The following is a 24,386-nucleotide window of genomic DNA, read 5'->3' as shown; positions in this document are numbered from 1 at the left end:
TTGTTAATTTTCGGACGCGTTTCAGAATGGACTTCACTGGCAGAGAGAAGGCAGAACTCGCTTCGTGTTTATTTTTCTTTATTTGGCAAAAAGCACAACACTTTGTTTTTATTGTGAGTATACACAAAAATAATACACATTTAACAGAATCGATTGATGTATGAAACTCCTATGGAAAATCAAAGTCAACAGAGTATTTATGAGTTTCTTTTACACTAATAAAAAAAAAGCGAGCTGGTATCGCCGGCGATACCGTAGACCTCAGGGGGTTAATATGTAAATTCATAAGTCGACAGCATTGCTGAGTATTTTCTCCTTAAAACTGCAGTGAACCAAAGACAGTCTCAAACACACGCTTTGAAATCGCTGGTGTTTCTGACGTCACAAACTACCTTGTAACCAATCAGATCAACGTGTGATCGTCAACCAGTGGATCTCTGAGTGAGTGAGTGGAGGCGGGGCTTATTTGCATATTCATAGAACCGCACATACTAAATGAGGCGAGGGTGTCGAGTTACATTCAAGATATTTTCAAAGGATTTTCTTTTTTTTTTATCTGTCATTTTGGTGATCAAAGATGAGTTTTAAGGGGATACAATTATTGACTACAGGGAGACTTGAAAAAAAAAAAACGTTTTGGGGTCACTGTACGTTTTGACTGTTTTTCAGAGTTACACCAAGCACGCGGAGTGCTATTAAACTCGCAGACAAAACAGATGGATGTAATGAAAGCAAATATCTGACTGTGAACAGATTCTTGAATGTTATGGCCAAAACCAATCCTTATCTTAAATTATCTGCGACGGGTCGTGCTTTATCTGTGGGCCCGGCATTGAACGCCAAGTACTGTATGAGCGTTATCTTCATGCACAAACACGTGACGTATTGTTGAGCTATTGTGAAAACATTCCCAAAACACTCATAAGATTGTCCACCTCAGCGAGTTGGGCTGCGCTTGGGAATGAAACCGAGCTAACTATCACGGGAAGGTGGATGTTCGTGCCTCTTGGGATCTTGCTGAGAAGCCAAGCCTCACATTGGACCGGAAAGGTGAATTTTGAGTTGGATTTGTCCTTTGTTCCCTGTCTTAATGCTGAGCTGGCAGAAATCCCGTCCTACATTGCTTAACTGATAGCGGGACTCTTTTGTGTTGTGCTTTAAGGGTTATGCTAGCAGTGAATGAAGCTGATTCTCAGGTTTTCAAGTATTAGAGAGTTTCATTTTCTTGCAATGACCTCGTCCTTGAGTGTTGGTCTGCCTTTTTTCATACAAATGTGCGGATGCTAACAAATACTCAGCCTCTAGCGTCATTCGCTAGTGCGCCTCATGAGGCCGGGGGAGTGAGATTTAGGGGCTGTTTACACGATCTGTTTTCAACTAAAAACGTAAAACTTATTAAGCGTTTTGGCCGTTCATTTACACGACAACAGGGTTTTGGGCGCCTGAAAACGGGTCTCAAAGTGCAAGTTTTTGAAAAGTTTTCGTGTAAACAACAAAAATGCGAATCTCTGAAGACGATGACATCATGCACATGCGTATTACGTGTTCAGTCTATAGCAGGGGTTCCCAAACTTTTCCATGACAAGGCCCCCCAAATACCACTAGGTTCTGGCCAAGGCCCCCCTTTTGCAGGATGTGTTGTTGAACCCATCGACAATACTATGGCAAATGTAGAAATAAATAAATAAAACATCTAGGTGAACATCAGATTATGTGATGGTGTTTGATACCAGCCAATCAGAAAGATTATAGTGAAAAACCGAGTACAATTTTCAAGGCCAATTCCGATTTGTCATTGAGTTCGACCTGCCGATACAGATTTTAGCCGATTCTGATTTCATTTTTTCTAACCACTTTACAGCACACACAAATAATAATTTTCTATATATATATATATTTTTTATAAAACACCACTTTTATCCAAACTGATTAATAAAAACAAGTTTAAATGGGTACCTTTTCTATAAATATTTTTGAGTCTTCATTTTCTTTTCTTACATAGCCTACTCCAGTTCTTGTTAAAACACACTATACATGCAAATTATGTGCATTTTTGGTACTTTTTGTGTGAAATCATATTTATTTTGTCCATCAAAAGTGTGCTTTCACTGAGCGTGAGCAGCGCAGCAAAAATAGACTCGGCGCCGAAACCCTCCACTTCACTACTGCTCACAGCACGCGACGCTCCTGCTTGACGCTCACGCGCTGCTCCTGCTCGCGGTGTGAATGCACTCACTGAACATGCACGCAGAAAAAAAATTGCGCCGCTCGCAGCCTGAAACGGCCGTAATTCACAAGGTTTCCTACATGTGCGTTCTGTGTGCACGTGTGATGCTGATGTTGCGTGATGTTAATCATGCGGCGCCCGAGTGCATTTGAATCGGCATTATGTCAGACTGAAAATCACGTGAAAATCGGCCAATTCTGGTCACCAGCCGATCAATCAGTTCATCTCTAAAAGATTAGCATTAAAAGTATAATGTTCAGATAGGCTTTGCAACAAATTATTATAATGTTATTTCATAACAATACTCATATTAACACATTTTTTAAAACTTTTTTTTCCCAACTTGCTGCGGCCCCCCTGGCGCCCCCTGGCGGCCCCCAGTTTGAAAACCACTGGTCTATAGTGTTTCGCCGCCATCTTATGGCCTGGCAGCAGAATACAGCGTTATTAGTCGTTTACACGGATCCGTGTGAATGGGGATCGTTTTGACAATGTCTGTACGTTAAAAACTTCTCAGTTTCAAGCATATCGCGTAAACATACCCTTACTTGCACATCTCTTACTAGCTGGCCTCCGTTACACTCCAGCCCTCTAAACCTCAGTCCCATCCGGGTCACGGCACCAATGTAACCGGCCCTACTCGACCCGCTCCGAGTGGGATTCCAACCAGCGTCTCCGGCATGGGAGGCATCCGGGTCACGGCACCAATGTAACCAGCTAATACTAATTGGACTTAGCCATTAGTATTTTATCAGTTAATTTTTCAAGGTTGCGGTCAGTGATAAAGAAAATAAAGAACAGTAAGGGCGTGTTCACACTTGGTGTCTATTTTGACAAGAAAAAGTTGACAACTTTTTTTTTTTTGTGGTTCCAAATAGCATATATTTGCATACGTTTGGTCTTTTGTTGCTATAACAACATACATATATACATATATATATATACTATAGATACTATCTACTACTTAGGCGACACTATGTTGTGTATATATATATATACACAACATAGTGTCGCCTAAGTAGTAGATAAGGTTACAATTGTTGACAGCTGCTGTAATCGGCTGGTTACGGTATTGATAACTGTTGCTGAGCGAATGTTACCGTTAGCTAACGTTAACAGATAACAAAGTTTTGTTATTGACTAGTAGTAGTAGATGATATACTATTCCCTGAACAACCAAGAATCCATCCAGTCTGTGTCCACACAGCCTCTTTATGGTGAATATTATGGTAGAGTTTAGTGCTCATGTCATATAGACTCTAGTACAGTAAGTCAATCTACCGGCACCTTCGCCATTTTTTCTTGTTGTTATGGAAACGACAGGTCACTCTACTCGCTTGTCATTGGTCAGATGTCAAAAAGGCTCTTGTCGTAGCGCATTTTTTTCCAGAAAAGTTGTATTTTATTCAACTTGACAAGACGCTCTGAGCTGCAAAAAAAGACTTTGGCCAGGACTTTTTGGAAAACCCGGTTTACTCCATAGGATTATAATGTAAAACAGACTCTGGCAGCTCCAAAAACGTGATTTTGTTTCTCTCCTCATAGCAATCGAGTGTTTGCTAGAGATACTGTACACAGACTGTCGTTGTAAAAGTGTTTTTATTGTAGGATTGACTTTGTACAGAAGTTCTGGTTCTTTTGACATCACTATATCCAACGATAACCTAATCTGGTTAGATGTTTGACTTGATTACAGTTTTTGGATGGACTCTGTAAGTTTCAGCGCTACTGTACGTTCATCTCCCGTCGACTGGTGGGCGAGTAAACAGATTACATCATATTGTCTCTCCAGACTCCAGTGGTTTTCCTCAGGCCTCGGCCTCTGTTTCGGCAGGAATCTGATTGTGTTCACGGTTTATACGAGTTTCCTTGATCTTTTCGCTGCTAAATGTGTTAAGAAAGTTTCTTGAACTGCAGCCAGAGGTTCGGCTGAAACACGACACACACACACACACACACACACACACACACACACACACACACACACACACACACACACACACGCCGTCTCCCGTCGTAACTGTGTTTGGTTCTTGATGCTCTTAAGAGCTTCTGGTTTGTTTGGGCCTTTGCTTTGTTTGTCACGACAAAACTATTTCAGATATTTATCTTACAACTAAACATGGTCACAAGAGCAAGCGGTCAGTAATTATACCAACATTACTAACTTACACTTAACATGAATCATCACATTTGCCTATTAATGTTTGTGCAGTTTGGGTTACACTTTATTTAAGGTGTCATTGCTACAGTTACATTGTAACATTGTTACATTGTTAATATTAATTAACTACATGTACTTAGGGTAGGATTAGGATTTGGTTGAGGGTTAATTGCATGTAATTATGCATAATTTACTGTTATTACTACGGAAAGTACATGTAACATATATAACAAGGACACTGTAAAATAAAGTGTGACAAGCGGTATCTTTCAAAACCACTGAAGAAACTCTGTCTCTCTCTCTCTCTCTCTTTCTCTCTCTCTCTCTCTCTCTCTCTCTCTCTCCCGTTATCCCATTAAAGCTGGTTAGTTGCACTATAAATTATTGTTTTCCATCCATAGAGGAAGCCTCTGTTGACCCTGGAGAATAAACACACACACACTGGCCACCTGTGTGGTCTCTTACTGAGACCTTCCCGTCCTCTGGGACTCATCAAACACAGTGGAATCATTAGTGCAGAGCGCTGACCACATTTATAATGTGCTTTCATAGGGAACCTCTTTAAACAAATGCTTGCAATGCTCAAGAGCAGACACTACAAATCTCCCAGCATGCTCTAATGTTAGTATATCTCCCAGCATGCTCTAATGTTAGTATATCTCCCAGCATGCTCTAATGTTAGTATATCTCCCAGCATGCTCTAATGTTAGTATATCTCCCAGCATGCTCTAATGTTAGTATATCTCCCAGCATGCTCTAATGTTAGTATAAGACGCTACAAATCTCCCAGCATGCTCTAATGTTAGTATATCTCCCAGCATGCTCTAATGTTAGTATATCTCCCAGCATGCTCTAATGTTAGTATATCTCCCAGCATGCTCTAATGTTAGTATATCTCCCAGCATGCTCTAATGTTAGTATATCTCCCAGCATGCTCTAATGTTAATATATCTCCCATCATGCTCTAATGTTAGTATTTCTCCCATCATGCTCTAATGTTAGTATATCTCCCAGCATGCTCTAATGTTAGTATATCTCCCATCATGCTCTAATGTTAATATTTCTCCCATCATGCTCTAATGTTAATATATCTCCCATCATGCTCTAATGTTAGTATTTCTCCCATCATGCTCTAATGTTAGTATATCTCCCAGCATGCTCTAATGTTAGTATATCTCCCAGCATGCTCTAATGTTAGTATATCTCCCAGCATGCTCTAATGTTAGTATATCTCCCAGCATGCTCTAATGTTAGTATATCTCCCATCATGCTCTAATGTTAGTATATCTCCCAGCATGCTCTAATGTTAGTATAAGATGCTACAAATCTCCCAGCATGCTCTAATGTTAGTATATCTCCCAGCATGCTCTAATGTTAGTATATCTCCCAGCATGCTCTAATGTTAGTATATCTCCCAGCATGCTCTAATGTTAGTATATCTCCCAGCATGCTCTAATGTTAGTATATCTCCCATCATGCTCTAATGTTAGTATATCTCCCAGCATGCTCTAATGTTAGTATATCTCCCAGCATGCTCTAATGTTAGTATATCTCCCATCATGCTCTAATGTTAGTATATCTCCCAGCATGCTCTAATGTTAGTATATCTCCCAGCATGCTCTAATGTTAGTATAAGATACTACAAATCTCCCAGCATGCTCTAATGTTAATATAAGACACTACAAATCTTAAAAAAATAAAATATTATATTAAACATTATTATTAAAAAAATTAAATTAAATTAACAATAATTTGGCTATTTAGGTCAGAATAAAAATTGGATTTAAAATGATCAAATGGATTTGATAAATGTAAAATTTTAAATTGTGTGTGTGTGTGTGTGTGTGTGTGTATATATATCACTTTGAGTTAATTAATGAGAATAGACATGATTGGTATTGTGGAATACAGTCTTCCTTTGAATGTGCTCCGTTGCATATTTGAGCAAATACAACAGGCCTATGCATTCAGTGCAGATCATACATTCTGCATATTACGTTCCTCCAGAAACAGCATTGACGTACCGTCCGTGTTCATAGAGATGTTGTTTTCATATCTCTCTTCTGCACTGACATATGTGAACTAGAGGGTGTTAAACAGAAACTCAGTTACTCAGTAAATCCCATCAGTCTTCAACACTCTGCTGGTGTTCGGCGCTCTACCAATGATGACTATCACATGACTAGCCATGTGACCCTTCACATAAGCAGTCGAGATGTTGCGAGCCGAGAGAAAGTACATAAGCTTTTCCCCCCAGAGGCCTTTATCAGCTCCTCCAGGGACGCCCATCCATTCAGGACGAGGCGCTGCGATTTAATTGCGCTTTCTGGGTGACTGAGTCTCACCTTCAAACAGCCTCACCAGTTCAGCTCTCCACAATCACACACGGGAAGCACACCGGAATATAAAGCTGGGAATGGGTTTGCCGGTGACAAACATTTATTTACCCTTATTAAATAGGTGATAGGAACATTGAGGGGTTTGCAAGAAATATTGCCCTCCTTTAGTCACAATTCTGACTTTAACTCACAATTCTGACTTTATAACTCGCAATTCTGACTTTATTACTCACAATTCTGACTTTATATCTCGCAATTCTGACTTTAACTCACAATTCTGACTTTATAACTCGCAATTCTGACTTTAACTCGCAATTCTGACTTTATATCTCGCAATTCTGACTTTAACTCACAATTCTGACTTTATTACTCGCAATTCTGACTTTATAACTCGCAATTCTGACTTTATATCTCGCAATTCTGACTTTAACTCGCAATTCTGACTTTAACTCGCAATTCTGACTTTATATCTCGCAATTCTGACTTTAACTCACAATTCTGACTTTATTACTCGCAATTCTGACTTTATATCTCGCAATTCTGACTTTAACTCACAATTCTGACTTTATATCTCGCAATTCTGACTTTAACTCACAATTCTGACTTTATATCTCGCAATTCTGACTTTATATCTCGCAATTCTGACTTTATATCTCACAATTCTGACTTTATTACTCGCAATTCTGACTTTATATCTCGCAATTCTGACTTTATATCTCGCAATTCTGACTTTAACTCACAATTCTGACTTTATTACTCGCAATTCTGACTTTATATCTCGCAATTCTGACTTTAACTCACAATTCTGACTTTATATCTCGCAATTCTGACTTTATATCTCACAATTCTGACTTTATAACTCGCAATTCTGACTTAATAACTCGCAATTCTGGCTTTATTACTCGAAATTCTGACTTTAACTCACAATTCTGACTTTATATCTCGCAATTGACTTTATATCTCATAATTCTGACTTTATATCTCGCAATTCTGACTTTATAACTCGCAATTTACTTTATATCTCATAATTCTGACTTTATAACTCGCAATTCTGACTTTATTACTCGCAATTCTGACTTTATTACTCGCAATTCTGACTTTAACTCGCAATTCTGACTTTATATCTCGCAATTCTGACTTTATAACTCGCAATTGACTTTATATCTCATAATTCTGACTTTATATCTCGCAATTCTGACTTTAACTCACAATTCTGACTTTATAACTCGCAATTCTAACTTTTTTCTTGCTATTGCGAGTTTATATCACAATTCTGACTTTATAACTCGCAATTCTGACTTTATATCTCACAATTCTGACTTTATATCTCACAATTCTGACTTTAACTCACAATTCTGACTTTATATCTCGCAATTCTGACTTTATAACTCGCAATTCTAACTTTTTTCTTGCTATTGCGAGTTTGTATCGCAATTCTGACTTTAACTCACAATTCTGACTTTATCTTGCAATTCTGACTTTATATCTTGCAATTCTGACTTTATATCTTGCAATTCTGACTTTATAACTCACAATTCTGACTTTATAACTCACAATTCTGACTTTTTAACTTGCAATTCTGACTTTATATCTTGCAATTCTGACTTTATAACTCACAATTCTGACTTTAACTCACAATTCTGACTTTATATCTCACAATTCTGACTTTATATCTCGCAATTCTGACTTTATAACTCGCAATTCCTCACAATTCTGACTTTATAACTCGCATTTCTGACTTTATCTCACAATTCTGACTTTATATCGCGCAATTCTGACTTTATATCTCGCAATTCTTACTTTATTACTCGCAATTCTGACTTTTTTCTTGCTATTGCGAGTTTATATTGCAATTCTGAGATAAAAAGTCACAATTACCTTTTTCATTTTTTATTCTGTGGCAGAAACAAGCTTCCATATGAAGTAGACTACAAGTAGTTGTGTTGTCTATTTATAGCCTTTGTATGACTTTTTCTTCACCCAGTCATTCTTTCATTAGGTTCTATTCAGGTGGTAAACACTGTGGTAAAATACAACTCATTTTGCCGTGATGCTGTCGGTTCATTGTGCTCTGCTGTATTGTGTGTGTTGAAGCACCAGAGTGAAACAGGTCTTGTTACATTTCATATGAAACCACAGGAGAGTCAGACAAACTGAGAACGGCACAAAGCGTTTAGATCTTCCATCATCTCCACAGCAGAAGATCTGGAGACGCGATCGCTCTCGACTGAATCAGTAAACACACAATCTTTCATCTCCTTTCACAAAACTGTTCGCCACCCAAGATGACACGGAGCGAGAGGAGTCTGCAGTGCTGGGAAGGTCACAGGGGAAAGATGTTTTGGGAACACGAGGCTAAACTGATGTGAAATGTCAAGAGTTTATTTGTGGGGACGGAAACAAACTAGACTAAAGCTTTTTATTCATACACATCACTCTTAAAGTCAGTGAACATAATTGAACCTATTTACTGCACTGTAATGTGGTGGTGGTGGCGCAATGGATAAGACACATGCCTTTGGTGTGAGAGACCCGGGTTCGAATCCACTGTGAGACACCAATGTGTCCCTGAGCAAGACACTTAACCCCTAGTTGCTCCAGAGGCGTGCGACCTCTGACATATATAGCAATTGTAAGTCGCTTTGTATAAAAGCGTCAGCTAAATGAATAAATGTAAATGTAATGTAGTTAAAAATGTGGCTTCATACATTTGCATTTATTTGTTATGGTTCACAACACATGAACACACTACCGTTCAAACGTTTGGGGTCGGTAAGAGTTTTTGTCATTGAAAGAGTCTCTTCTGCTCACCAAAGCTGCATTTATTAGATCAAAAACACAGTAAAAATGGTAAATATTATTCTAATGTGAATCATCTGTTTTCTATGTGAATATATAGTGAAGTGTAATTTATTCCTGTGATCAAAGCTGAGTTTTCAGCATCATTACTCCAGTCTTCAGTGTCACATGACCCTTCACAAATCACTCTAATATGATGATTTGATGCTCAAGAAACATTTATGATTATTATCAATGTTGAAAACAGTTCATATTTTTGTGGAAGCTGTGATACATTTTATTTTTGAGGATTCTTTGATGAATAGAAAGTTCAAAAGAACAGTATTTATTTGACTCTTTTAACACTATAAATGTCTTTACTGTCACTTTTGATCTTTTTAATGCATCCTTGCTGAATAAAAGTATACATTTCTTTATAAAAAATATCTTTCGGACGCCAAACTTTAATGTGTGTATGTACATAAATCACAACCCAATTAATTTACCCCATTCATTTACCGTTGCACTTGGAAATACGTGTATAATTTTCATTAGGAAAGTTATAAAATAGGATGTGAAATGCAATGTCATGTTGACTTTCAGCTGAACTGTAATTACATCCACAGTCTTACTCTATCATTATCAAGCTGATTAATTTACTCCCTGGCAACTCGATTCTTCTAAAAGAAATGGCTGATCAATTAGGGAGCCGCTGTAATTGGCTCAGACGTCAGGGCTTCACTGGCTGGCCCGAGATATATGACCATTATAAAGTTTTTAATAGTTTGAAATAGTTTTCTCCTCCCGCTAAATGTAAACATTGTTCTGGTATTTTTGCCTCTGAAGGGCAATAAAGAGAAACATAATGATCCTAATGTTGGATAAATACTCATTATCTGAGAAGTGGCTCTCAAGCACGGGTGCAAAAACCTGTGGAAGTCGACTTTCCTCCTAAAGCTCTTTCTAATCTAATAGAAAGAATCAGATTGAACAGGAAGATAGCGGCGTCAGTGTAATTGCGCGGCTCTTTTAAAGTAGTCGTGGTTTATGAGGACGTTCATGACTTTCCCCATCGTAATGTTGATGCGGTCTCGCTCCGTCCTGAAGGAGATCTTCATTCTTAATATATTTCCAGTATATTGATTTTATTCTTCATTCTGCAAACTATAATAATCATGAGGAAATGCACATCACGTTTCCGCCCTCCTGCAAACCTTAAAGAGTGATGTCTGCCTAAAATGAGTGTTGTTGGTATGAAATAGTGTGTTTAAGTTGACTCAGTGATGATAAATAACATATTTGATGTTAAATGTTAGTTTTTTCCCCAGCGTGTGTGAGGCGTTCATCATTCGAATCACTCGTTTTGATGTATTTTGGACGTAATTGCAACAGGCAGGAGGTTAGCAGCCTCTGTTCCCATCCAGCCGTAGAGCAAACACTCATTAACATGTTATTGTTGATCAGCAGGAGCTCGACTGAGGCTCACGACAGCCCTAAAACACAGCCGTGCCGGTGTGTGTGTGTGTGTGTGTGTGCTTAGACCACCGACCGGTGCAGATGCTTATAATAAAGAGGACAAATCAGTCCTCGCGCTCACATTACTGGAGCAGAACTGCTAGGACTGCAGAACTAAGGCTTTCTGGGTGGTTGTGAAATTATTTTGAGGCAGATTTTTTAGATTCTGAAATGCATAATATCACATTAGTCTCTTCTGCTCACTAATGATGCATTTATGTGACCAGCCAAAAATGTGAAATATTATTGCAATTTAAAATAGAGGTTCTCTATGTGAATATATAGTAAAGTGTAATTTATTCCTGTGATCAAAGCTGTATTTTCAGCATCATTACTCCAGTCTTCAGTGTCACATGATCCTTCACAAATCACTCTAATATGATGATTTGATGCTCAGGAAACATTTATGATTATTAGCAATGTTGAAAACAGTTTGTGTTTTTGTGGAAATTGTGATAGATTGTATTTTTCAGGATTCTTTAATGAATAGAAAGAACAGCATTTATTTTAGAGATGCACTGATATGAACATTTTGGCCGATAACCGATAATTCTTTATATTTGAAAGCCGATAACCGATATATATATTGGCCGATAAATCAAAATCCAAATTTTATATAATTTTTGCGAGCCTGATTACAAAAACAAAAGCCTCAGCATTAACCCTTTAGCACCTGAAGCTACAATAGGTGTTTTTCACATATTTTAATTTTTTTCAAAACTTGTGCAAGGTGTCATCTTTTCCAGAAAAAGATTAGCTTTCAACAAATTACAGTTATTGACCGCTACTGTGTGCGGTGAGTTTGTAAATAGAATTTAAATAAAAAAAATTTTTTTACAAACGAGAATAAATTTACTGATTTTTATTTAGAAAAAAAACTGAAAAAATCATGAACGAAAGAAACTAACACTTTAAATTTGAAAAATTAACTATAATACATATATACAAGTCTTTTTGTGACATTGGGTTGCACAGTTTTCATTTAGGACACTTTGTTTCACACACGCACACATACACACGCACACATAGACACGCACACACACACACACACACACACACACACACACACACACACACACACACACACACACACACATGCTCAGATAAGTGAAAGAGTAACGACCATCCGCCTCCGAAGTTTCATTAAACATCCCCCCAATCCCCTCTTCTGCTGTCTAACACTTCTTTCGCCATGTATTTGTTCGTTTCTTTTATTATTTTATGCAATCCAAAACACTCTTTTATAACCGATATGACAGACTTGCTGCACTTCACCGTATTTTCCTTTTTTGAAGTGATTCCAATCATATTTCAAGCAAATTAAAACCATCATGTTGAACATCTGAAGTGTCTCAGCTGAAGGAAATAATACATTATTTATCGGCTTTAATATATCGACCAAATTTTCTTACATTAAAAATGAACATGTATCGGCCGATACCGATATGGTGACCCATATATTGTGAATCCCTCATTTATTTGAAATAGAACCTTTTGTAACATTATAAATGTCTTTACTGTCACTTTTGATCAATTTAATGCGTAATTACTGAATAAAAAATATAAATTTATAAAAATAAATAAAAACATACTGACCCCAAACGTTTGAACAGTAGCATTAGCAACTTTAAACCGCGCCAGTGAACGCTGCATTAGCAGTCGTGCGCATGAAGACGATAGATGGTCTGAACAGGGTCAGTTTACCTCTGCCGGGTCGACTCTTTATGTACACACACCTCTAGCCATACGCTGAACAGACCGACTCCTGTGACATCTGAAGGTGACTCTGTGCATCTCAGTGCAGCGAGAGAGAGAGAGAGAGAGAGAGAGAGAGAGAGAGAGAGCGAGAGCATCTCAGTGCAGCGAGAGAGAGAGAGAGAGCATCTCAGTGCAGCGAGAGAGAGAGAGAGAGAGAGAGAGAGAGAGCATCTCAGTGCAGCGAGAGAGAGAGAGAGAGAGAGAGAGAGAGAGAGAGAGAGAGAGCATCTCAGTGCAGAGAGAGAGAGAGAGAGAGCATCTCAGTGCAGCGAGAGAGAGAGAGAGAGAGAGAGCATCTCAGTGCAGCGAGAGAGAGAGAGAGAGAGAGAGAGAGAGAGAGCATCTCAGTGCAGCGAGAGAGAGAGAGAGAGAGAGAGAGAGAGAGAGAGCATCTCAGTGCAGCGAGAGAGAGAGAGAGAGAGAGAGAGAGAGAGAGAGAGAGAGAGCATCTCAGTGCAGCGAGAGAGAGAGCATCTCAGTGCAGCGAGAGAGAGAGAGAGAGAGAGAGAGAGAGCATCTCAGTGCAGCGAGAGAGAGAGAGAGAGAGAGAGAGAGAGCATCTCAGTGCAGCGAGAGAGAGAGAGAGAGAGAGAGAGAGAGAGAGAGAGAGAGCATCTCAGTGCAGCGAGAGAGAGAGAGAGAGAGAGAGAGAGAGAGAGAGAGCATCTCAGTGCAGCGAGAGAGAGAGAGAGAGAGAGAGAGAGAGCGAGCATCTCAGTGCAGCGAGAGAGAGAGAGAGAGAGAGAGCATCTCAGTGCAGCGAGAGAGAGAGAGAGAGAGAGAGAGCGAGAGAGAGCATCTCAGTGCAGCGAGAGAGAGAGAGAGAGAGAGAGAGAGAGAGAGAGAGAGAGAGCATCTCAGTGCAGCGAGAGAGAGAGAGAGAGAGAGCATCTCAGTGCAGCGAGACAGAGAGAGAGAGAGCATCTCAGTGCAGCGAGAGAGAGAGAGAGAGAGAGAGAGAGAGAGAGAGAGAGAGAGAGCATCTCAGTGCAGCGAGAGAGAGAGAGAGAGAGAGAGAGCATCTCAGTGCAGAGAGAGAGAGAGAGAGAGAGAGCATCTCAGTGCAGCGAGAGAGAGAGAGAGAGAGAGAGAGAGAGAGAGAGAGAGAGAGAGAGAGAGAGAGAGCATCTCAGTGCAGCGAGAGAGAGAGAGAGAGAGAGAGAGAGAGAGAGGGGTGGTAAACGAGTGAAGGGTGAGTGACTGATGCCCCATGATGCATTTCAGCTTGGCTAATCCATGTGCCACTCGACCGCCCCGCTGACTGGCATGTGCCGAGCGAATGTAGAAACTAGAACTGCACTTAAAGTCGCCCTGTGGTGAAGATCCAGCGTTTAATGTTGTTTATATTTTGAGTTTTTTATATGCTTTAACACAAACCATGTGTAAGTTCATAAGTCGACACCATTGCTGAGTATTTCCTCCTTAAAACTGCAGTGAACCAAAGACAGTCTCAAACACACGCTTTGAAATCGCTGGTGTTTCTGACGTCACAAACTACCTTGTAACCAATCAGATCAACGTGTGATCGTCAACCAGTGGATCTCTGAGCTGAGTGAGTGAGTGGAGGCGGGGCTCATTTGCATATTCATAGAACCGCGCATACTAAATGAGGCGAGGGTGTCGAGTTACAGTCAAGATATTTTAAAAAGCATAAAGATTTTTTTTTTTTTTTGTCATTTTGGTGATCAAAGATGAGTTTTAAAGGTGCTGTATGTAGCTTTTCTACTAAAACGAATCCTTTTTTTATTTCCTGTGTGTGAAGTAGGGGTTGAACGACTTCAGATTTTTTTAAGTCGACTGTTATGACATCAAAGTCGAGTCGACGTTGACTAGTCACTCACGTCATTCATAAAAACACAAGAGATGGGACTGCTTTGCAACATGCCCCAATTTGCAATTTATTAGCAGAAAATGATACAGATGCTGACAGACAGTTCATAATATGTTGCAACTTAACGGTAACAATGCAACAATAACTCCCGTTTTAGTGCAACAATTTTTTAGTGATGCATTATGTTGGCATAACAATGCCATTTATGCAAGATGGGCTGTAAGTAAGCCTACTCACTTTCACAGTCCTGCTCATTCACAGTTTTTTTACTTTTCGATCATGGTTTGCATGTTTAGTGAAGTTTCTAATTGACCGTTCGCAAAGACCCTCCCCCTTTAGTTACTGTTGCTATGTCCGACACAGTGAAATATACATCGCGGAGCAGAGAGGACACTGACAACGTGCTGACAGACAGGACAGAGCAGGTTACTTTTAATATGTAAACAAAGTCTTAACTTTCATATTTGGTCATTTTATAAAGAAATGTAAACAATAAATACCGTTTTGTGGCTCTTTAATGTGTCGTGACAGATCGCTGTAGAGCCTCTTAAAGCTGCTCGTGAACCGATCTTCTCTTCCTTCTAGTTAATTTATAGCATCAAATAAACATGAATATACATAAGAAGGAATGTTGTTTTAACTGCAGAAAGACGTCAGTACACACCGTTATTCAAGTTCAAATCCTCCAACGTTAATCTACTAACTCTCCTGACTGCTTTGTCGGACAGAAATGGCGGATTCGGCGGATTATGATTGGTCAGATTGCCTGTCAATCAAACTCCCTGCGAACTGCGAAGGGTAAATTTACTGCTGTCGAAATGATTTGCATTCCTCACTTAACATTAGCGGATGCCTTTTCAGATGAGTGTGCATTGCACTTGTACTTTTGTTGTACTTCAGGACAGACTTACTTTCCAAGTGACATTTTTACAAGCTTCATCTTTAGTGAAGTATTTCCACACACTTGATGGTGACAATCATAGTGTCACATGATCAACGCGACTAGTCGACGTCAAGCTTAAAGCGTCACGGCATTGCATTAAGGTCGACTAGTCGACTAATCGACTAGTCGGTTCAACCCCTAGTGTGAAGGGGTTGTAATCTCACATTAAAAAAGATCAACTTTGCGGGTTTTGCTATTATCTCTGAAAGCAAGTATTCTTATTTTTATGTGAAGGTGCCGGGTCGGATTTACCGCGAAATCCAGTGACGTCACCTGCATGCTCGCCCCCGAGCCTCTCGCCTCCTCTACTGACTCTGCACTCAACAGCGACGACACTGCAACTTATGACATGGACTTATGACTTATGCAACTTATGACATGTCTGATAACACTAAGAAACGACCTGCTCCCAGCACAACACAGACTCCAACACAAACTCCACATATTGATAAAAAACTTCGGGTGAAAAAACACGGATCAACATCGGCAGGGCATTTGAATCATGGAGAAACCTTATCTACAAACCTAGAATGTACATTTCCTGAAGAAAATGTGAAGTGGTGCTTGCAGTGGCAAAATTCGGCACGGCTGATGGGGTTCCATACTCATCATGGTACGAGCATGGAGCATTAGTTCAACATCAAGCTGATAAAAGTAGCCTATTATTGTAACGTTGCAGTGGGAGTTTACCTGAGTTTCCAGCATGTTGTGGGATGTTGTGGGATGTTGCGTGACGCGTCTCAGCCCGGCCGGTACCCACTACAGGAGGACTTTAAATGTTACAGTCAAAGACAATCATTTTGCACTGCTGAATGCAGAATGTGTAAATTAAGCCCGTGTCTTGCATATATTATGCAAGGCATGTATTTGAAGGGAAACCGGCGTGTTGGAAATGCGCTTTACAAGAAAACTTGGGTTCGATTACCTCTCATATTCAGCAGGAATCTTGGCGGTAACTGAATTATGTAATTTGCTTTGGAACAGAAGTCACAGCTTGTTTCTGATGAACAACAAATGCTCAAAAAATGCGACTTATATTGAGGAAAAAAATGGCAATTAGCATGAACAATGAAGTCATGACCTGTGTTGTTTATTTAGTATTTGTGTGTAATTTTAGCAGGAGTTTTCCCACCTCATATCAAAGGTCAGATTCCACGATCACTAATAGAGGCTCAGAAGGAAGACCGCCTCATTATGCTCTTCTTAATGTGCACTGTATCACAGGAGACTCTCAGGTCATAGTTTATGCTGTTGCTTGTTTATTGTTCAGTGGATTGATCCATCATACTCACGAGGCCTTTGTTCATGGATAAGCCCTGGAAATGAACAGGTTATGACCCCGCCCAGGGCTTCATTAAAACTGCAGCGCACTCGCACCTCATTAGGCTTAATGAGCCAATATCCCTCATCCCTAACGAGCTTCTGGCGGCATTATATGAAGCAAAAGCCGTTTCTTTGACTCGACCACTCCTGTTCAGTGTCGTTCAACGGGACGTTTATCTGGATATTAAGGGTTATAGACAGAGATAGATAGATAGATATTGTGTGTGTGTGTGTGTGTGTGTGTGTGTGTGTGTGTGTGTGTGTGTGTGTGTGTGTGTGTGTGTGTGTGTTGGTCTCTTGCTCATGTATCTCTGTTTTGCCCTGCAGTGACTTCTGTTGCTCAGATACGGCTGCCTAGCGAACAGAATAAACAGTGACACAGATCATGGGGAGTGTCACCACACACACACACACACACACACACACACACACACACACACACTCACACACACACACTCACACTTACACTCACACGCATGCACACACACTCACACTCATGCACACACACTCACACACATGCACACACACACACACACGCATACACACACACACACACACACACACACACACACACACACACACACTCACATACACGCACACATGCACACACACTCTCTCTCTCTTTCACATACACACACACACACACACACACACACACACACTCACATACACGCACACATGCACACACACTCACACGCATACACACACACACACACACACACACACACACACACACTCACTCACATACACGCACACATGCACACACACTCTCTCTCTCTTTCACACACACACACACACACACCTCATGTTAACACAAACACAGACGCGTTCTCCACAGATCTGATCTCTAGGTGTTAATGAGTGTCTTCCAGTTTAAAAACGAGTTTTAATGAGCATGCATGAAAGAAAAACACAATTATGGCTAATAATGAATATGCTGATATTATAGATGTATCTTCTCTGCTGTTTTACAGACGGTGTTCTGCAAGTGTTTTCCTGCAACACCAAAAACAAGTGAAACTGTAACATGTTCACAGAGGACAGTGTGATCACTGTATATACGCTGTCCTTCAGTACGCGAGCGCTAGACGTGTCCTTCTCTAAAGCGTTCTCCTCCTGATGATGTTCTCTGTGAAGCTCTCGCCTCTCGGTATGAAGAGAACCAGTGTGTGGAGATGAGGCTCGTTCAAGGCCTGCGTTTATTTCCTCCTGTCCTCGTAATAATAAACCTGTCAAGAGGACAAACTCCCTTCATTTACACTCGTCTCAGTCTTACAGGCGGAACAGGAGATGTGGAATCAGTTATGGGGAATGAAAAGAAAAAGCATGAGTGTGAGTCTCTCTCTGGCTTTGACCTTCACAGGAAGAGATCGCAGTCGCTGGGTAAATGAACTCTTATAACTCATAATCGTGATTGGGGCACTAATATCCAGTGTGGACACTTCGAAAGGCAATTTCAAATAGATTTCATATGTAAAGCTTTATAAATGTAACAAATGATTATCATTATTGTTCCTCCAGTTAGGCATGAAGCTTCGGCTGCTTTCATTCGTAGAGAGAGCTGATGATGTAATCATTTAAAGCAAGAACATATGAAACTGCACAGAATGAAATTAAAATGGCTTGGGTAATAATTTTTCTTGGCAGAAAGTTAATGCACATATTATACATATATAATATTATCTGCTTTTTATAATATATATATTTAATTTTGTATTTAAATAATATATAATCATAGATTTTTTTTATAATATATATTTTATTAATTTATTTTATTTAATATATTTCTTAATTTTGTGTAAATTTAAAATACCTAGTTAAAAAGCTAACTTATATAATATTTTATAATTGTATATAATATTATTATGTTTAATTATAATACCAATTTAATACATTAAATACTCATATTTATATTTAATTATTATTAAATATATATTTTATGATTATATCGATGTTTAAATAGCTAGATTTGCGTGGCTATATTGAGCAGATAATCCCAACAAACACCTGCGGGTGGAACAGTATATCGGGTCACAGTATATCGGGTCACAGTATATCGGGTCACAGTATATCGGGTCACAGTATATCGGGTCACAGTATATCGGGTCACAGTATATCGGGTCACAGTATATCGGGTCACAGTATATCGGGTCACAGTATATCGGGTCACAGTATATCGGGTCACAGTATATCGGGTCACAGTATATACGGGTCACAGTATATCGGGTCACAGTATATACGGGTCACAGTATATCGGGTCACAGTATATACGGGTCACAGTATATCGGGTCACAGTATATCGGGTCACAGTATATCGGGTCACAGTATATACGGGTCACAGTATATCGGGTCACAGTATATCGGGTCACAGTATATCGGGTCACAGTATATACGGGTCACAGTATATCGGGTCACAGTATATACGGGTCACAGTATATACGGGTCACAGTATATACGGGTCACAGTCTATCGGGTCACAGTATATACGGGTCACAGTATATCGGGTCACAGTATATACGGGTCACAGTATATACGGGTCACAGTATATACGGGTCACAGTATGTCGGGTCACAGTATGTCGGGTCACAGTATATCGGGTCACAGTATGTCGGGTCACAGTATATCGGGTCACAGTATATACGGGTCACAGTATATCGGGTCACAGTATGTCGGGTCACAGTATGTCGGGTCACAGTATGTCGGGTCACAGTATATCGGGGTCACAGTATATCGGGTCACAGTATGTCGGGTCACAGTGTGTCGGGTCACAGTATATCGGGTCACAGTATATCGGGTCACAGTATATCGGGTCACAGTATATCGGGTCACAGTATATCGGGGTCACAGTATGTCGGGTCACAGTATGTCGGGTCACAGTATATCGGGTCACAGTATATCGGGTCACAGTATATCGGGTCACAGTATATACGGGTCACAGTATATCGGGTCACAGTATGTCGGGTCACAGTATGTCGGGGTCACAGTATGTCGGGTCACAGTATATCGGGTCACAGTATATCGGGTCACAGTATGTCGGGTCACAGTGTGTCGGGTCACAGTATGTCGGGTCACAGTATATCGGGTCACAGTATGTCGGGTCACAGTATGTCGGGTCACAGTATATCGGGTCACAGTATATCGGGTCACAGTATGTCGGGTCACAGTGTGTCGGGTCACAGTATATCGGGTCACAGTATATCGGGTCACAGTATATCGGGTCACAGTATATCGGGTCACAGTATATCGCAACACAAAAGTGCAACAAAATGTGTTGTGTTTAGTTACAAAAATAAAAATTAAATTGTAAAATCTGTGTGCAAAGCCACACACACCCGAACCACAAAGAGTGAGAGGTGTGTGTGTTTCAGACAGCGCTCGAACACTGCATTAATTCCTCTTTCGTGTTTCCTTGCGCTTGAACGGACACACACACACACACACACACACACACACACACACACACACACACTGATGTCTAAACGCCGTCTCTGCGAGTGTTCTCTCGGTTCTGTCATCAGTGAACAGTGGAGAAACCAGATGTGTGTCGGTTTATTCGTCTTAAAGAGACAGTAGCCTAATATTCCTGCTGTCGTCTGTGTCATTAATGTTCATAAAGCAACAGAATACAGCTTTAACAGATGAAACTATATTTAATTTCTACAGTGAACAAATTACATTTAGGCTTCATTATGAATGTCTGTACCGGACACTGTTAGACTTTAGTTTATTTAGTATTAATCTCTGCTTGTAATTTGTGTATTTGTTCTTATTTGATCACTGACTGTTCACTTGTTTTAATCATGTTTGTTGAACTTTATCAGTTAGGCTAGTAGTTTTTTGATGTAGTATCAAAGAACTTCAAGTGAGCTTTAAGTAATAAATGATAAGCAAAGTTAAGCCCCCCCCCCCCCCATTTAATATATATATATCTTTTGTTTCTTTTCTTTTTTTTGCTAATCCGTGGCTCAAAACTGTAAAAGATCCAAACCATGAATTTTGTGATTGTTGCACCGCTATGTACTGCACATTACTGCAAATGTAGTAAATCATGCATGTATCTCACACACACAGAGTATTCGTGTCAGAAATCTGAGTAGTAAAATGCTAAACATCTCGATCTGTCACCATGTTCCTGCTCCTGTCTCGTCCACACACGTGTGTGTGTGTGTGTGTGTGTGTGTGTGTGTGTGTGTGTGTGTGTGTGTGTGTGTGTGTGTGTGTGTGTGTGTGTGTGTGTGTGTGTGGTGTGTGTGAGCCGTCAGAGAGTCTCCTGTGACCAGCTTAACCAGCTCTCTGTCCTCAGACCCGGTTCTCCTCATCTCTGCTCCCTCTGGCCCGTACGGCGTGACACGTGTGATGAGCGGAGAAGGCTCTCGTTCCCCTGGAGCTTCGGCTGCTGTCAGCGGGCGAGTTAATAAGGAGCCGCTCGTTTGAGCTCTGGACTAATTGGAGCTGAGCGTCGGTTCAGAGACGGGTCTGCGTCAGAGCGGGTCGCTCCTGTAGCGCGGGTCGTCTCAGTGACAGCGGCTCACGAGGGCCGTTTTACTGGAGATGAGGAGCTGGGGCTTCTGGGACATTTCTATAGTTTTTCTCCTGAATAAAATGTGCGGTGAAAAGTTGAGGATGTTAAAAAGCTGAAGTGAAGCAATCAGGCGTTACACACAGCACTAGTGTGCTCATCTGGACAGATGCTGTAACTAATGTGTGTGTGTGTGTGTGTGTGTGTGTGTGTGTGTGTGTGTGTGTGTGTGTGTGTGTGTATGTGTGTGTTTGTTTGACAAAATGTCACACGATATGCACGATATATCAGCCACCATATTGGCCTGATAATACAATTTGGCTGATATATTAAAGCTGATAATTAAAGGATTATTTCCTTCTTCTGAGACGCTTCAGATGTTCAACATGATGGTTTTGAGTTGCTTGAAATATGATTGGATTCACTTCAAAAAAGGAAAATATAGTTCAGTGCAACATGTTCTGTCATATAACTACAGAAAATTATAATGAGAATAATGGCCTTTAATTGTGAGACTTTTGTTTTTGTAATCAGGCTCTCAAAAATTATTTAAAAACTTGGATTTAGATTATTCGGCCAATAAATCGGTTATCGGCTTTCAAATATAAAGAATAATCGGTATCGGCTAAAATTTTCATATCTGTAACAAGGATGTGTGTGTATATTCATAATCACAGCAGATATTAATTGCTATTTCACACTTCAGAGTAACACCTCTTTTCCACACACACACACACACACACACACACACACACACACACACACACACACTTCAGAGTAACACCTCTTTTCCACGCACACACACACACACACTCATATCCCATGATCCATGTGTGCTGCGTTCACTTTGCTCATTAATTCTATAGCAGAGATTCACCTGATATTTGCATTTACTTTTATGTAAATCTCCCAGAAATCCAGCAAGTATTTGCATATGAAAGTCCTGAACATCATAAACTCAACATCTGCCGCCTGATATTTACATGAGTGTGTGTTAGTGTCACATGACACACCATAGATCAGTCACGGTCACAGGAGGACACTGCATTCAAACTGACATTTCGCTCAATTCTCAATCTTAAATGGTTTCTTGTGTTCGCAGAGTTTGTTGCAATGCATTCTGGGATTGTATATTCTGTGAAGGACACGTGATGCTGCCAGAACGCCTGACTGTCGCCTCACATCACAGGCTGTCAGAGATGTGGTCTGAGACACACAGTTTTCTGCTGATGTTGCAGTGATTTGTCTTACTCCACATGTGTAGAAAGATCTCGTTAGCGTAGCGCTGATGTTCAGAGACGAGTTTAGATCTGAGCCGTCAGGTTCTCCACCAGACATCAGACGTCACGATTATCTTCAGGCGGTTCAGGCGTACAGCATTAGTGCTGTTCACTTCCTGTGGCACTTCCTGTTCCTGTTGTTTAAAAGCTCCATGTTTACTGTACAATTTATCTCACAATGTTGTGATCATATATCAGCATCACTATAAAGTGTTGTTATTATTATTATTATTATTATTAATAAATCAAATTAAGGTACAGAATAAGGAATATTGGTATTGTAATATTTCACAAATATGAAATTAGAATTTTAATATTATATGAAATAAAATGAAATTTAATTTTTAATTATTAATATAATATTTATATTATATATAATAATTATATTACAGTAAAAATGTAAAATTGCAAAATCAAGCTTTTATTTTGGTGGAAAACCACAGGGGGCTTTAAAGCTTCTTAATTATCATGTAATCTAATTAAATTAATCTAATATTTGATATTTGCACAAGCAATATTGCAATATAAACCATTGTTTCTGAGTACTTCTGAAGGTTATTTAGGCCATATGCAGTTTAAATGTTAAATATGTGAAGTTTGATATTTTGTGAAGTTTTATAAGTCTTGTGTTATTGAAGCACTCTGGATGAGAGCTCTGTAAGCTGATGTCTGGTGTGCCTGGAGTAAATGTTTGTCTGTGCAAAACTCTTTTTTATTGTGTGTGTTTGTTCAAGTATTTGCTAATGTGTTCTGAGTGGATTCTAGATCGACAAACAAAACTTTGAGACGTTTAAACCCTCGAGATGTCCAGATGGATGCTAATGAAAGAGGAGCCCGTGTAAACAGACTGAAGACGTGAGTGTGTGTGTGTGTGTGTGTGTGTGTGTGTGTGTGTGTGTGTGTGTGCTGTGTGTGTGTGTGTGTGTGTGTGTGTGTGTGTGTGAGAGAGAGAGAGGGAGGAAACGCACTTCATCTTTGGATGAGCTCTTAAAGTTGATAATGCTGTGTGATCATGAAGAAGCTCCAGTTCTTCTCTATATCAGTGTCAGTGTTCCTGAACTCCTGAAACTCCTCCACTGTAGTCTTGAGTTTCTTCCGGGAACGAAAACGTCACAATATTCCTCATTATAATAATTAATGCGCAGAATAAAGGGGCGGGGCCTGGGTGAGTTAGTTAGTAGTGTGTTAAACTGGTGGTTATGTTAAGGGGCGGGGCTTTCCCAAACACACTCGAAGCGCTCGACCAATCACAACACACTGCTCCAGCCGACCAATCAGTGCACAGCGTGCTTTTCAGAAGGAGGGGCTTCATAGAGACAGGAAGTAAACAGAGCGTTACTGACAGACTGGGAAGAGAGGAGCCGCAACAATGGAGAATATGAGGAGAATAATCAACATTCAAGCAGGAAAACCTGTTCTAGTAGAGCCAAAATCTAGACTAGGAACAGAATGGCCTCTTTAATACACAGTTTAAAATACAGAGAGTCAGCTGGTCATTATCGTAACATAAACCCCTTCAGGATGATAAAAGCGGTTTTGTGCTTCACATCACCCTATTGAGTTAGCTCTATATTACATTATTATTATATTTTTATTATCCCCTTATATAAACACCATTTATGTGCATCTCCTTGTAAAATCTGACTGATCTGAAATGCTTCTGCTTTGTTGTCCTGAATATAAAGCGAATCATTTGTTGCTCTTGTTTT

At 39.9% G+C, this 24,386-nt stretch overlaps 1 protein-coding gene across 3 annotated transcripts in view; it reads left to right on the top strand.

The window, feature by feature from the left end:
• Positions 1 to 24,386, top strand: part of kcnh2b (potassium voltage-gated channel, subfamily H (eag-related), member 2b) — a 224,177-nt gene that overhangs the window by 83,849 nt on the left and 115,942 nt on the right. The window contains exon 1 of one of the 3 annotated variants that reach the window (XM_082184723.1): positions 759 to 1,050. The exons of the other annotated variants lie outside the window; for them this stretch is intronic. The gene's annotated coding sequence lies outside the window, so the exon portion shown is untranslated. Of the gene's footprint in view, positions 1 to 758; positions 1,051 to 24,386 lie in introns of those variants that run through there. 3 annotated transcript variants of the gene reach the window in all.

Source organism: Leuciscus leuciscus, assembly GCF_965113295.1.
Source record: "Leuciscus leuciscus genome assembly, chromosome: 11".
Lineage (NCBI taxonomy): Eukaryota > Metazoa > Chordata > Actinopteri > Cypriniformes > Leuciscidae > Leuciscus > Leuciscus leuciscus.
Note: the sequence above shows the minus strand (reverse complement) of the source record. Positions and strands in the feature narration are given on the sequence as shown.